General features: G+C 34.8%; 1 long non-coding RNA gene across 1 annotated transcript in view; it reads left to right on the plus strand.

The window, feature by feature from the left end:
* The window catches only part of LOC126957518 (uncharacterized), a 29,948-nt gene extending 21,232 nt beyond the window's left edge, over positions 1–8,716 (plus strand). The window contains exons 3-4 of the long non-coding RNA XR_007726806.1: positions 6,846–6,906; positions 8,687–8,716. This is a non-coding gene — a long non-coding RNA (uncharacterized LOC126957518). The remainder of the gene's footprint in view (positions 1–6,845; positions 6,907–8,686) is intronic.
* Positions 8,717–15,436: the final 6,720 nt, after the last annotated feature.

Genomic DNA, 15,436 nt, shown 5'->3' on the forward strand with positions numbered 1-15,436 from the left:
GAAGGAATGGTAAGAGCTCCTCTTTGTACCTCTGGTAGAATTTGGCTGTGAATCTGTCTGGTTCTGGACTTTTTTTGCTTGGTAGGCTCAATCTACAAATGACTTTCTTCACAGAATTGGAAAAAAAACTACTTTAAAGTTCATATGGAACCAAAAAAGAGCCTACATTGCCAAGACAATACTAAGTGAAAAAAAAAAAAAAAAAAAAAAAAGCTGGAGGCATCATGCTATCTGACTTTAAAGTATACTACAAGGCTACAGTAGACAAAACAGCATGGTACTGGTACCAAAACAGAGATATAGACCAATGGACCAGAAGAGAGGCCTCAGAAATAACATCTACAAATGTAGATCTGATCTTTGACAAACCTGATAAAAACAAGAAATGGGGAAAGAATTCCCTATTTATTTATTTATTTATTTATTTTATTATTTTTTTTTTTTTTGAGACGGAGTCTCGCTCTGTCGCCCAGGCTGGAGTGCAGTGGCGCGATCTCGGCTCACTGCAAGCTCCGCCTCCCAGGTTCACGCCATTCTCCTGCCTCAGCCTCCCGAGTAGCTGGGACTACAGGCGCCCACAACCGCGCCCGGCTAATTTTTTGTATTTTTAGTAGAGACGGGGTTTCACCGTGGTCTCGATCTCCTGACCTTGTGATCCGCCCGCCTCGGCCTCCCAAAGCGCTGGGATTACAGGTGTGAGCCACCGCGCCCGGCCAAGAATTCCCTATTTAATAAATGGTGCTGGCAAAACTAGCTGGTCATATGTAGAAAGCTGAAACTGGATCCCTTCCTTACATCTTATACAAAAATTAATTCAAGATGGATTAAAGACTTAAATGTGAGACCTAAAACCATAAAAACCCTAGAAGAAAACCTAGGCAATATCATTCAGCACATAGGCATGGGCAAGGATTTCATGACTAAAACTCCAAAAGCAATGGCAAAAAAAAAACCAAAATAGACAGATGGGATCTAATTAAACTAAAGAGCTACTGCATGGCAAAAGAAACTACCATCAGATTGAACAGGCAACCTACAGAATGGGAGAAAACTTTTGCAATATGCCCATCTGACAAAGGGCTAATATACAGAATCTACAAAGAGCTCAAACAAATTTACAAGAAAAAAACCAAACAACTCTATCAAAAAGTAGGCAAAGGATATGAACAGACACTTCTCAAAAGAAGACATCTATGCAGCCAACAGACACATGAAAAAAATGCTTATCATCACTGGTCATCAGAGAAATGCAAATCAAAACTACAGTGAGATGCCATCTCACGCCAGTTAGAATGACAATCATTAAAAAGTTAGGAAACAACAGATGCTGGAGAGGATGTGGAGAAATAGGAACACTTTTACACTGTTGGTGGGAGTGTAAATTAGTTCAATCATTATGGAAGACAGTGTGGCAATCCCTCAAGGATCTAGAACTAGAAATACCATTTCACCCAGCAATCACATTACTGGGTATATACCCAAAGGATTATAAATCATGCTACTATAAAGACACATATGTTTATTGCAACAGTATTCACAATAGCATAGATTTGGGACCAACCCAAATGTCCATCAATGATAGACTGGATTAAGAAAATGTGGCACATATACATCATGGAATACTATGCAGCCATAAAAAAGGATGAGTTCATGTCCTTTGCAGGGACATGGATGAAGCTGGAAACCATCATTCTCAGCAAACTATCACAAGGACAGAAAACCAAACACTGCATGTTCTCACACATAGGTGGGAATTGAACAAGGAGATCACTTGGATACAGGGCAGGGAGCATCACAGACCGGGTCCTGTGGGGGGTGGGGGGCTTGGGAGGGTTAGCATTAGGAGAAGTACCTAATGTAAATGATGAGTTGATGGGTGCAGCAAACCAACATCACACATATATACCTATGTATCAAATTTCCATGTTGTGCACATGTACCCTAGAACTTAAAGTATAATAATAATTTAAAACAGTGACTTCCCCTGGTAACAAAGGTGATTACATTCAGGGCCCAAAGGTCCAAGACAAATATCAGGATCCCTGAAAGTTTTCATATATTCAAGGTCTACTTAACCACAATCTATCAAAATTTTCTGGTTTCATCTTAACTCTGATGCTTACTTAGTTCACCAGATTCTTCATTTCTATGTCCTGATTCCAAAATCTTCAATAGTCATGAAAATGTCATCTTCCTTCAAATTCAAGGATAATTACCACTCAAAAGGTAGACACAGCACACATATCCATTTATTTATGTGTGACGTCCTCTCTCCTATCTGCTGCGGATCTTTCAATCTCCAGGTCTCCCAGAGAATATCATAGTATTTTTTCAAAGTCTGAAATAATTCATCATAAAGTACAAAACACTATATGTGGGCAGCCAGCAGTCTAGCCTAACTCCATCTGAAAACTTAAAATGATTTTCTAAGTCTTTGAAAGACAATCCCCTTAAAAGTATACAAAAATTCATTTGTTCAGATATACAGTGACTTTATGACTTTTGTTTTCATACACACACATATGAGTGCTCTCATACAGGAATAAGTAATTATCTTCCATTTGTATAAACATAGTACTGTTCCGTTGGTTTTCTATTAAGTAAAGGAAGACTCCAAATAGAATGGATGCTTTCTTTGCTAGAAAAAGAATTCATGTGATATCGGCTGATTTGTGCTCCCCCAAATTCATATGCTGAGTCCCTAAATCTAAGTACTACAGAATGCAACCCATTTGGGGACAGGGTCTTTAAAGAAGCAATTAACTAAAAATTAGGTCAATAAGATGAGCTCTAATCCAGTATGTCTGGTGTCCTTATAAAAAGAGATTAAGACAGACAGAGAGAGACAGCAGACAAATGCACACAGTAAGAGACAATCACGTGAACACACTGCGAGAGGGCAGCCATCTGCAAGCCAAGGAGAGGCCTCAGCAGAAATCAAACCTGCTAACACCTTGATGTCAGACTTCCCACCTCCAGAACTGTAGGAAAATACATTGCTGTTGTTTCAGCCATCCAGACTCTGGTATTTTGTTGTGGCAGCCCTGGTAAAATAGTATGTGGTGATTAATAGATTTTGAATTAAAATTATCTTAACCAGCATAGTAATACTAACATGAACACAATTTTTTTCCACCTGGTATTCTATTACCTTATGTATACATAATAATATATACAACATATAAAATAATTACTCCACAAATTACAAAAAATATCACTGTCATTGACTCATGTACTTTCACAAATGAGTGAATATACTGTAACTTTTTCTTATAGCTTAGATAGAAACTTGAAAGGTTTGAGTATTTGTTTTTTACAAAAAAAAAAAATGTAAATTTAATTGACTTCCTGGAGTTCAAAGTGAAGCTTTAGACATGACATAATTTCTCACTTGACTTCTATGATGTTGGCAGGGACAATTTTACTTTTCCTAGCATGCATTTTTTTTGGTGTGAATTTAAAACAAATAAATAAAATGACCACAGGAAAAACTAAGAAAAAAATACCTCCACAGCTGAATCTTTGAGGTCTACTAATGAATTTGATTTTATTTTATAGAGTGCCTTTTGTATTGAATAGTCAACACTACATAATTTTTGAAAACAAAAAAACTTTGTTGAGCATTTGGTGTGTATAAAGTCTCATGCTAGTTACAACACAAGCATCATTGTTTTAAGCATCACAACACACGTGCCATACCTGTGTCTTCCTAATTTACAGACAAAAGGTTAAAAAATTAAATAATTTGCCTAAGATTGCAAAACTAGTAATTAACAAAACCAATGTTAGGGATTATTCAAATTCTAAACCAAGGCTTCTAAGTGTCACACAATATTTTTAAGAAGGGTTAGCCTGAAGGAGGATTCCCAAATGATGAAGCTTAGACATATTTTATGTATCTAAGTATGTTTGTATATACATATTGTACACATTTCTATATATGAAGGTATTCAAAATATATATGAGCATATGTATGCATATATTTGAATATAAATATGTGTGTACACATATGTATACACATATGCATACATATATGTGTGCTTATATATACTTACACAAACACACACGGACTTATTTTTCTATGTAAACATGATACATTTTGGAGAAGTGAGATAAGTTAAAGTAAAATATTATAGAATATTTAAAAAAATTAAAAGTAAATTTCAGTATTTTACCCAATTTCTTCAAATACATTAAAAGATACTTCATAAAAAACATAGCAAAATTTCATCACTCTATCCTCCCCTCTCAAAATTAGTAGAATCCCTAAATTACTCTTAAGAGCTTCATACCTAGAGTAGGAAATAATGAACCACTTTAACCAATTAAAAGGAAAAATACGATCAATTCAACTATCATAGAAAATACTCTTTGATAAAATTCTATACAGATCTTGGTCCAAAATGTTTAGATTACTAGAAACAGTACTTTTTTTTTTTTTTTTTACTTGACAAACTGCATCGACTAAAATTTAACAATGCTTTAGAAATAAAATGATACAACTAATCTTATTAAGTTAAAGAGTACAATAAACTTATCAAGAATCACTATTTCTCTCTGCATCATCTAGGAGATCCTAGGCACCAAAAATTAAAAGAAATTAGAAAGATCTGATTACCCACTGATGTATTAGATTTTGTTGAAATGGGTTAACATTAATAAATGAAAATAATATGTTTATCTGAAGTACTGTCTTATTTCTGGTCAGAAAATGAGCAAATCACCTAGGTGCTTATGCATGCTAAACTGGATGCCACAGAACAAAGCTGGGGCATAAATCTAGTAGAACAAATTGTCAATATTCATTATTGAGTATAGCTTAACATAGAAGTACAGACACCTACTGATGTTACTCTCTGCACTAGCACATCCTCAACAAAGAATTCAGGGCACACTGTCACATTGGAGGCTACAACCGCTGAAGTTGTGAGCAATAGCTATGACTCAGTGGGGAGTTGAAGATTTGAGGAGCTTTCTTTTGGGAGAACCAGAGCTATATGAAATGGAAGGAGAAATAAAAATGTCACTGAAGAAGGAAGAATTAGAATCTTTATTCTAGGATTGACAGACTGTATCAGTAATTCATGAATATTGTTTGGGAGATGAGTGTGCTTCCAGTCTAAGCCAGCTGGGAAATCATCTGGGTTTTTCTAAAGAATACTGTCCCATTGTCCTCGGAGTGAATCATGAGGACTCTGAGTTCTTAGAGAGGAAAGAAGATTAAAGAGCATTAGGAAAATCTGTTAAAATGCTGAGAACTAGTTTTCAGTCCAATCAAACACGAAATGACTTTGTGGTCACTGATAATTCACTCAATCTTTCTGCTTGGTACATTCTCACCTAGATCAGCGTTTCTCAGTCTTAGCTGCAAATTTGTATCATCTGGAAGCAGGACATGATAGAGAGAGATAGAGCTAGAGATACAGATAGACAAAGTGAACCATCTGTGGACATGAACAATTTCTGGGCATCAGGTAGAGACAGAGACAGATAGAAAATGAGAACCATCTCTGGGCATGAACCTGAGTATCTAAACTGTTGAACTTGCTAGGTTACTCTGATGGACAGTTGAGAACCACTGGTGTATGGATGAAGCAATGCTAATCAATTTAAATAAAAATCCCGTAAATATGTGTCTCCTAACACACTGCTATGGCCACATACTTCTTAGTTATCATTTATGGCCGTTAGTGACTATTTTCACCTACCTAACACAGATATAAGAGAATAATTAAAATGGCTTCTGGAAGTACAATTAGGGGATTTCTTTAAAATTACAAAACAGAGCTTGCCTAAAATCATCAAGATTATGACTAAAAAGGAGAAAAGAAATGCGAATTATGTTTTGGTCCTATAATTGGCTGTATAACAATGGATTGACTCCGCATATACACAGCATAAAGGCACAGAAAATGAGAATCTTAAGCCTGTGTTATTTGACCAAGGCAGTTTCTAAGGAATAATGCACTTTATACACAGACATTACAATACTTCTCAAGAATACATAAACTACAAGTAATCCCGATTCCAAACGATGTTGCCAAGTACCTTTTGACCTTCATATCAGCTCTGAAGTGACTAGTAAATTGGATTACACCACTGGGCATATTTATAGCAGTATTTAATTTTAACTACACAGAATGCACCTGTTTACTCAGACCTGATTTTAACATCAGAGTATCTGTGGAAGGCTTAATAAAAATCCTTTTAAGAACTCTATTGACAGATAGAATTTGCCAGTAGAAAAGTTAGTTTAAAACAGTCAGCAGAGCAGGAACTACATCAGTTTGCCTTGATTGGAAGAGAAAAAGAGATTTTGAATTATTCATAAGAAGATTTTTAAAAATCTAAAAATATTTGCTAAACATACGGAAGTGGTAGGTTTTCATTTAATCAACAAGGTATTCAAGAAACTACAAATCCTGACTGTTGTTTTACATCAATATGGTACAGTAGGCTAATATATTAAACCATTATTAATAACAAATATGGCTCCTTAGTGACATTAAGAAGAGATAAAAGAAGGGATGAACAAACCTGTGTAGTGAAATACTTTTAAATATATGATAATAAAGTCAAACTAATTTAGCCTACTTTTTGCTTTTTGATATTGCAGTAGACGTGTTATTTCTCTGACATTTGAATTCATCCACGAAGTCATCATGTCTCTCCATCCGCAGATTGTGATGTCTTGACTATACCATGAGGAGTTTGATTTCTCCAAATTTTTTTTTAATTTTTAATTTATTTCTTTATTTTTAGCGACAGAATCTCGCTCTGTCACCCAGGCTGGAGCGCAGTGGCACGATCTCGGCTCACTGTAGCCTCCGCTTCCTGGGTTCAAGAGATTCTCCTGCCTCTTCCTCCCGAGTGGCTGGGATTACAGGTGCCCACCACCAAACCTGGGTAAATTGTGTATTTTTAGTAGAGATGGGGCTTCACCATGTTAGCCAGACTGGTCTCGAGCTCCTGACCTCAGGTGATCCACCCACCTCAGCCTCCCAAAGTGCTGGGATTACAGGTGTGAGCCAATGTGCCCAGCTTCCAAATCTTACATAGCAGTCTTCCATAAAAAATCTGAAGGATAAATCATAGTATTTGTACTGTGATTATTCTTTCTAATTGCTCTGTAATTTTGAATGCAGAAAAACTGGTCAGTTAATGCAATAACATGTCTAATTTAATGCAGTAACATGTCTGATACTATATGTTTAACTAATTACTCTCCCAACCAATATGTAATTATATTATGAGAATGAAATCTATATATTTATGGGAGTGACAGAAACCTAAATGGACATTTCCCTACTTTATTTGCACAGTTAGAATTTGTGGAATTCTAAGTACTAATAAAGATTTAATGCATATGTCTTCACACATAGATGTTACTAGATATTATATGTTGTGGGGGAAAATTATTGACAATAAACCCAAACAAAAGCAAAACACTTAATAAAACTCATTGTGGAAGAAACTGAAGATGAGAAAAAAATATGGAACATATACATGGTCTTAGTCACTTTTTATATCACTTTTTTTCTAATTGTTTGAGTGAGGTAGTCATATGTCTGGCCTAGGAAACTCATTCTGTGAGTAAACCCTGAAATGGAATTGCTACATTACTTGTTCCTAGTCACAATTTCAGAAAGTGGAACATAATACTGAAATTATGTTCCAGTTGTTCACTTCCTCTCCAAACCTCTTTTTGCAACAATTTGTTAGCATTATTCAAATCAAAACTTTAGAGTTTAGCCACATAAATATATAATTTTTATGACTATTAGAGTAATTTTGATTTATAATAGATAATTACTTAATCCCTGGGAATAGGACTTTTGGCAAATTTCATATGAATGTCTTCTGTTTTCAATTACTAAAACATATTTGTAGAATTTACTGAGATTACTCATGGCCAAGACATGCACCCTCCCAGTGACTGCTGCTGAGCTTCCTATTTCACAGTAGGCACAACTATAGAAAATACGGCTACTGTGTTATATAACAAACTTTCCTAATCATGATTAAATAATCAAGTTTTATGACTTCCCTCTTTTAGAAGAGGCAGTATGAACAAAATCATTATTGAGAAAGACCCTACTATGAATCTGTAGCTCTATTACTGACATCACACATTGTAGAAGCTGAATGATGGCCCCCAAAGATGTTTGCATTGTTGTCCCCAAAATATGTGAATATGCTACCTGCCATGTTGCATGAGATTTTGTAGATGTGATTAAGTACCTTGAGATGAAGAAATTATCCTGTTATTCTGTTGGGCATGTAGTCGCATGGGTTCTTAAAGGCAGAGAATCATTTCTGGTTGTGGTCAGAAAGAGGGATGTGACTATGGAAGAATGATCAGAGAGATAAAACTTTGTTGGCTTTGACGGAGGATAGGGACCAAGAGTTAAGGAATGTCGATAGCCTCTAGAAGCTGAAAAAGTCAAGGAAATACATTACTTTTTGTAGCCTCTAAAGAGGAACACTGTAGCCCTTTCAACATTGGGATTTTAGTTCAGTGAGACCCATGTGGGACTTCTAACTTACAGGTCTGCGAGATGATGGACTTTTGTTGTTGTAAGCTGCCAAGTTTGTGGTAACTCAGTACTTCACTACAAAAATGATACACAGCTCAAAAGCCTCAGCTATTAAAAAATCTACATATCAATGTATTATTACCTTTCAGGATCCAGATTGTCAATGGACCTTACCACAAATATGCTCTCCATCTACTTATATATTGTTCAGATAAAAGAAAGTATGGGAGCTAATCAATCTAAGAGCATACTAAATCTGGGCAAAGGCTGCATTTTTTTTTTTTTTTGGATGGAGTCTCGCTGTGTCACCCAGGCTGCAGCACAGTGGTGTGATCTCAGCTCACTGCAACCTCCCCGTCCCGGGTTCAAGCAATTCTCCTGCCTCAGCCTCCCGAGTAGCTGGGATTACAGGCGCATGCCACCATGCCCGGCTAATTTTTGCATTTTTAGTAGAGACGGGGTTTCAACATGCTGGCCAGGCTGGTCTTCAGCTCCCAACCTCAAGTGAGCCACCTGCTTCGGCCTCCCAAAGTGTGGGGAATACAGGTCTGAGCCATCGTGCCCGGTCAAGCCTGCTCTTTTTCATGTGACCAAGGTAATTTTCAAACGTGATGCGATTTCTCTTATTTTTTACAAACATACAAACCTTGCCTACATGGAATTCGTATCTATATTTCAGAAAAATTAAGTTTCTTGTAAAGTGATTTTACTTACAAGGTGTCCATATATGCATAAATTTACATCTTTTCATATAATAAATATTATGTAGTTTCCTAGAGCCATTTTAATTTCTCTTAAAATAATTTATTTTGAGATGACCATTATCTGATTTCATATGTGGAAATTCATAGAATGCAGAAATTCCAAACCTGAATTTCCTAAATATTTTTCATAAGACCTTCTATATAAATAATTCTGACCCATTTAGGGAATAATCTATTTTATTTGAATATTTTTTCTGTTAATCTAATGTAAAACAAAGAAATAATATATGAACTAATTACAATCAGAAATTTTGGTCACAACCATGGATATATTATGAATGTTCACCTCTCGACATTAGATTATAGAAGAAATCAGACTGAAGAGAGGGATTTAGGAGAAATTATACTTACACAAACAATTATATATATATTTATAAACATACATATGTGTGTAACACATATGTAGTGTATAAATAATAATTTTATCAATCACATTTTCACATTTGTTCTTAAAAACACCAAATAAATCAGCGCCTTCTGTATCTCTACAATTTTTGTAGGTTTAAGTTAAAGAGCGATATATTTCAGTTTGAAGTTATGTAAATCAATGTCTGCTATCTGATCATATTTATTTCAGAAAAAAATTCCTGTGTACTTGAAATTCATAAACAACCTATAAATTATGTTGTTTACTATGTATTAATCACGATTTAACAAACGTACAATAGCAAACAGAAACTTGAACAAAGACATGCAACTCATTCAAGAGGAATGAGGGATGTTTTTTCCAAGAAACTAATTTTCATATCCTCATTTATTTATTTTAATGTCTCATTTTTACCAAATTATACAAGTAATGTGGAGATTTGTTATATGCAAATAAGTGATTGAAATAACATGACAAAATCATAATGACCTGTAAAAATTATGACGAGCTGTAACAAAGAATACTCATTAACGAAGTTGTACAATTAATTTTGTAAAAATGTTCCAAATGCAATTTGGCAGAAAAAAGATGCACAGGTTCCAAGGACAATTTATAGTGTTTACTGAAACATGCATATTTCCCAAATAAAATCCACTGATGAAATTTTTAAAATTTAACTTTTGAATGTCTTTATTCTATTTTATTAGTTTTTTATCTTCAAGTACAATACTGATAAATCTGAGGACTTGCCAAGTAATATGCTGTGATAAGTAAGAATATTGGAATTTGTCCCTGTACTATTCCAGGTAAACATTGATGAGAATAAAAGATATATACAAAATTAAATAATTCAGATATTAAAAATTTAGATAACTAAAGAATTTTTTTAAAAAATCCAGAAATATAAACATAGAAACAGTGCCAAAGTTCTGTAAGAAAGATTCCAAGTAACGCACTTGAGAATACATTAAGGAACAATATTATCAGTACATAAATAATTCTAAGCAAAAGATCATTATTGCAAGTGAAAATAAATACTATGAAGTTTAAGTTCCTACCTTTAGACAAAAGAAGCTAACACAAATTAAGAAAAAAAAAGTACAAATGCAGAGATAGGATATAGAATTCATTAGGTAGCCCCTACCATCAGACTTGTGTTTATTATTCAGTACTGAGGGCATCAGAATCCACAATGGATGAGAGAAAAACATAAACAAAGGACTAAGGCAGTGTAGTCCTAACAAAAACCTACTATAGATTTGCAAAGTTGCACTAAGTTAGTAGTTAGGCGAAAGACCAGAATAGCTGTCTAACAGAACTCCTACCATCCCCAGTTTTTCTTTTGCTTTCTGTTTGAAATCATTAGTTTATTTCCACAATGCCTCACAAGGAAATTGCCCCAAATGAACATACCTGGATGGATTTCATTAAATTATATAGATGTGTAAAGCATATTCATACACATTCTCTCTACATATATAATTATAATTTGCCCAATTTCCTGTGCCTGAATATTTGAAAAGGATATTTGATCAGCAACTAATGGGACTATGAGGGAGCTGGTGATAGGTCCTACTATTGACCAACAATGGGCTCCCTAAATTATAAGGAGATGCAGTGTGGCGTAGCAGTTAAGAGTTCTGTTACTCTAGAGTCAGACCAGATTGCAATCTCAACTCCACCACTTACTAACTGTGTCACCTTGGACCAATATTTCTATTATCTAATTTACAGCTACTCCAACTGTTGTCAAAACCAGTTATGATAATGATCCCTATCTGCTAAAATTACTGTGAAGGTTAAATCAAATAATCCCTGACCGATGACAGACTGATAATAATCCCTGACAGCTGACAGACTAAGAGAGGGAGCGAGTGAGCGAGAGAGAAAGACAGAGAGAGAAAGAATGCTCTATGAAACAAAATCTGCAGTACTAGCAAAAGAGAAAAAAAAAACTTTTATATTGAGAAAAAAAGAAAGAATAAGAATTTCAGAAAAATATTGCTTATTTTTCTTAATAAGGGCCTCACAGGTTGGATTTTCTGGAAGTGGAGTTTAAGACAGTAATTCATATGCAAACATTTTATCGGCCATACTTCTGTCAGACAAGGCCAATTCTTTGGAGCGAGCTGACATCAGCCAACACTTGGCAGCTGGAGATCGCTCACTGACCCAGTAAATATCTAGGTAGGGCACTGTCCAACCCTTGCAAGCCTCAGATGAATATCGCTTTCACATTAAGTTCACTATATCCATGGTTACAAACGCTGCCCACTCATAGCTCAATGGGGGCAGCTGTGCAACTGGCATTATGCTTCAGAGTCGAACTTTATGAAACACATTTTATGTAGCCAAACCTTCCACTAGGAGGTTTAAAAAAACTTAAAAATAAAAATGTTTAAGAGGAAATTTTACTACAATAATAGGCCACTTACAGAATATTTCAGTGTTCAAATGCAAATTCTTAGCCTGGTATCGTTTTTCAATCGTCAAAAAAAAATTGAATTTAAAAATCATATACATAAAATGTTACATTTTTCTCTAAATTAAGGGTCTCAAACTCTAGTGAAATTAATTTAAAAATTCTTAATATCAAATACATATATTAACAGTTTTTAAAGATTAAATATAGTGTATTTATTTATGAATCTGTTTGGGCATTTTACTATTTTTCAGGTGAACTATCTGGATTCTGCTTACCTAGACAATGTCCATTGGACTTTTGACAGGAATTATTACACTGTTTATCTTTCATGGTGAAACAGTTCTTATTACATTAGATTACTGGCTTAAATTTTAAAAATATTGTAAATGTATGAAACAACAACATATATAGAGAGTTCTATACATTATAGACAATGATAAAGCTTGGGAGATAATTATTGACAATGTTGCTGATGCTATACATTAGTTGAATTGCTAATTAAAAATAAATGTCATGATCAGTGAGGTTTCCCACTTAAACCATGCATTGTGTCTCCTTTCGGTACAACCGTTTGTTTTTTTAATGATTTTTTTTTTTCTAATCCATGCATCCATTTTCATTAATTCGATTTCTTCCTTTCACCCTTCATTGCATAAAGTTAGTTTTATCTTGGGCTGACTCTCTCTACACTGGATAGTGAAAAGTAGTCTGAGAGATTAATCTTATATTCATTTTTTCATATTGCATGTTAGGGACTTAGTTCATTTTATACTTAAACTCTCATAGACTGGTTAATTTATAATGAACCATGGTTCATGGTTCTGGAGGCTGGAAATTCAAATGCATAGCAATGGCATCTGGTGAGGGCCTACATTCTCTGTCATCCCATGGCAGAAAGCAGAAGGTCAAGAGTAGGCAAAAGCAAGTGAGCAAGAATGGGCCAAACTTGCCTTTATAATAAACCCATTATCATAATAACAAACCCACTCCAAGGAAAATGATATTAGTCCATTCATGAGGGCAGAACTCTTATAATTTAATCACCTCTTATTAGGCCCTAACCAACACCATTAAATTCAGAATTAAGTTTCCAACACATACACTTTGGGGGACACATTCAAACCATAGCAGGTATATAATTAAATAAATGGTTTTGTCTAGTTCTGAATTACTAGATATGGCAGAAAATCATTTCTACAGTTGAGACTTTAAATGTATAGCATCTTGAATTTCTCTGTTGTTTTTATATGCAAGTTCTCATTAGGTATTGGTGAAGAGGCGCTAAAATATTAAAGAAAATTGTTTTAGATTGATGATTAGTAAATTGCAAAGCTTATAATGGTTTATCTGAGCAGGGTAAGCTATTCTAAGGTCACGATCTCTTATTAAATAATGTGGAGAGTTTAACAAAACAGAATTTTAATCAAACTATAAATACTTATAAGTAGCTGGCTCTCTTTTTCCCCTTAGTATTCATTTGGATTTTAAAATTGTTTTAATTGACAAAAATTGACATTGCCCTGACTTGCCTACCCTTTTCTTTGCAGCTGAAATTTCAATGCTACAGAGAAGACAGAACAAGAGAAACATGTTTCTTCATCTTAATGTACCTCTGTATAAGTCCTTTCATTCAGTTATACATAATCAATGTACAGCATGTTCCTCCTACAATGGGCATTCCATCTTGTGTGTGCACACACAGATTAAAAATATAACTTCTGTATAAACTATATTAACAGCTTCTGTGTCTTACCTTTAAAGACATAAACATGCATGTGTCTCCATTTTTGGAGGAAGGGCATGCATTCAATACAATTTTAGATTTATGTTCCACTGTAAGGGAAATAATATAGCTAAAAATGAAAGGAAAATATTATGAGCTTAATTTCTGGGTGATGTAATGATATGTACAACAACCCCCCCCAATGACATGTGTTTTTCTATATAACAAATCTTTGTATGTACCCCTAAACCGAAAATAAAATCTTTTTAAAAAGATTGATTCCAATATTAGGAAGTCAATGTTTCTTCTTTGAATTGCAATCTAGAGAAAGATGCTACTATAATTTTGCCTTATTATTATATTTGTATTTTAATATTTTACTATAAAATTTATTTTATTATGATTATGATAATTTTATTTTAATTAAAAAACCTCAATAACAAAGTCCTCACAATTTCATATATGTCTGTGATATACTAAAGTCTCTGCAAGTATTGAAAAGTGCTTAAAATGAGAAGCAACATATATGTTGTTGATTATCATACAAAGGTTATGGGTAAAAAAGCAAGGAGTGCTCTAGAAGGGCAAAAAAAAAAAAAAAACAGACTGGACTTAGAAAGACTCTCACCACATTGATAAAGGGCCCCTAATATATTTTTAAATTAAAAATAACAACTATTATTATATGCATTCATCCTTAAATACTACCTAGTAAACACACATTTTTAATCACAGTGATTCCATTATTCTCAAAAAACCCTTCTGTAACCTTTAAAAACTTACAGCAGGGATTCTGTAATTCATGTTTATCCTGCCTACCCAAACAATGATGAGATGGAATCAATGGAGCATAGACAATACTTTGGTTTGTGTTGATATGTTAAAAACAAGAAAACAAACAAAAAACCAATTGATATTTATTTTAGGACAAACAGTGGAGCAAAGATATAAAATAATATATGCCATAAACCTTTGCAAAGCAGTGCTGATGTGATCCTAACATCTGCCTATATTACAAAAGGGAAGTTAAGCTTGAATATGAAATGTCAAAAAATAGCTTATTCGATTAAAAAGACTGATTTGGGAGGTGAACATTAAACACGAAGCAAATGTCCTTGGTCAGTTGGCAAGTGGTTAAAGAAATTATAGCAGGCCGGGCGCGGTGGCTCAAGCCTGTAATCCCAGCACTTTGGGAGGCCGAGACGGGCGGATCACCAGGTCAGGAGATCCAGACCATCCTGGCTAACACGGTGAAACCCCGTCTCTACTAAAAAATACAAAAAACTAGCCGGGCGTGGTGGCGGGCGCCTGTAGTCCCAGCTACTGGGGAGGCTGGAGTCCCAGCCTCCTCCTGAGGCAGGAGAATGGCATGAACCCGGGAGGCGGAGCTTGAAGTGAGCTGAGATCCGGCCACTGCACTCCAGCCTGGGCGACAGAGACTCCGTCTCAAAAAAAAAAAAAAAAAAAAAAGAAAAGAAACTAAAAGAAAGAAATTATAGCAAAACAGTGGACTCCAGAGTCCTGAAGGGTAACCAACACAATGCCTGAGACGAAATGGTTAGGAAGTAGACTGTGATGTCTATTGCCAGAAAGATGGTCAGTGGTACCAGATGTTTTGCC

Source organism: Macaca thibetana, chromosome 6 (assembly GCF_024542745.1).
Source record: "Macaca thibetana thibetana isolate TM-01 chromosome 6, ASM2454274v1, whole genome shotgun sequence".
In the NCBI taxonomy this organism is placed as follows: Eukaryota; Metazoa; Chordata; class Mammalia; order Primates; family Cercopithecidae; genus Macaca; species Macaca thibetana.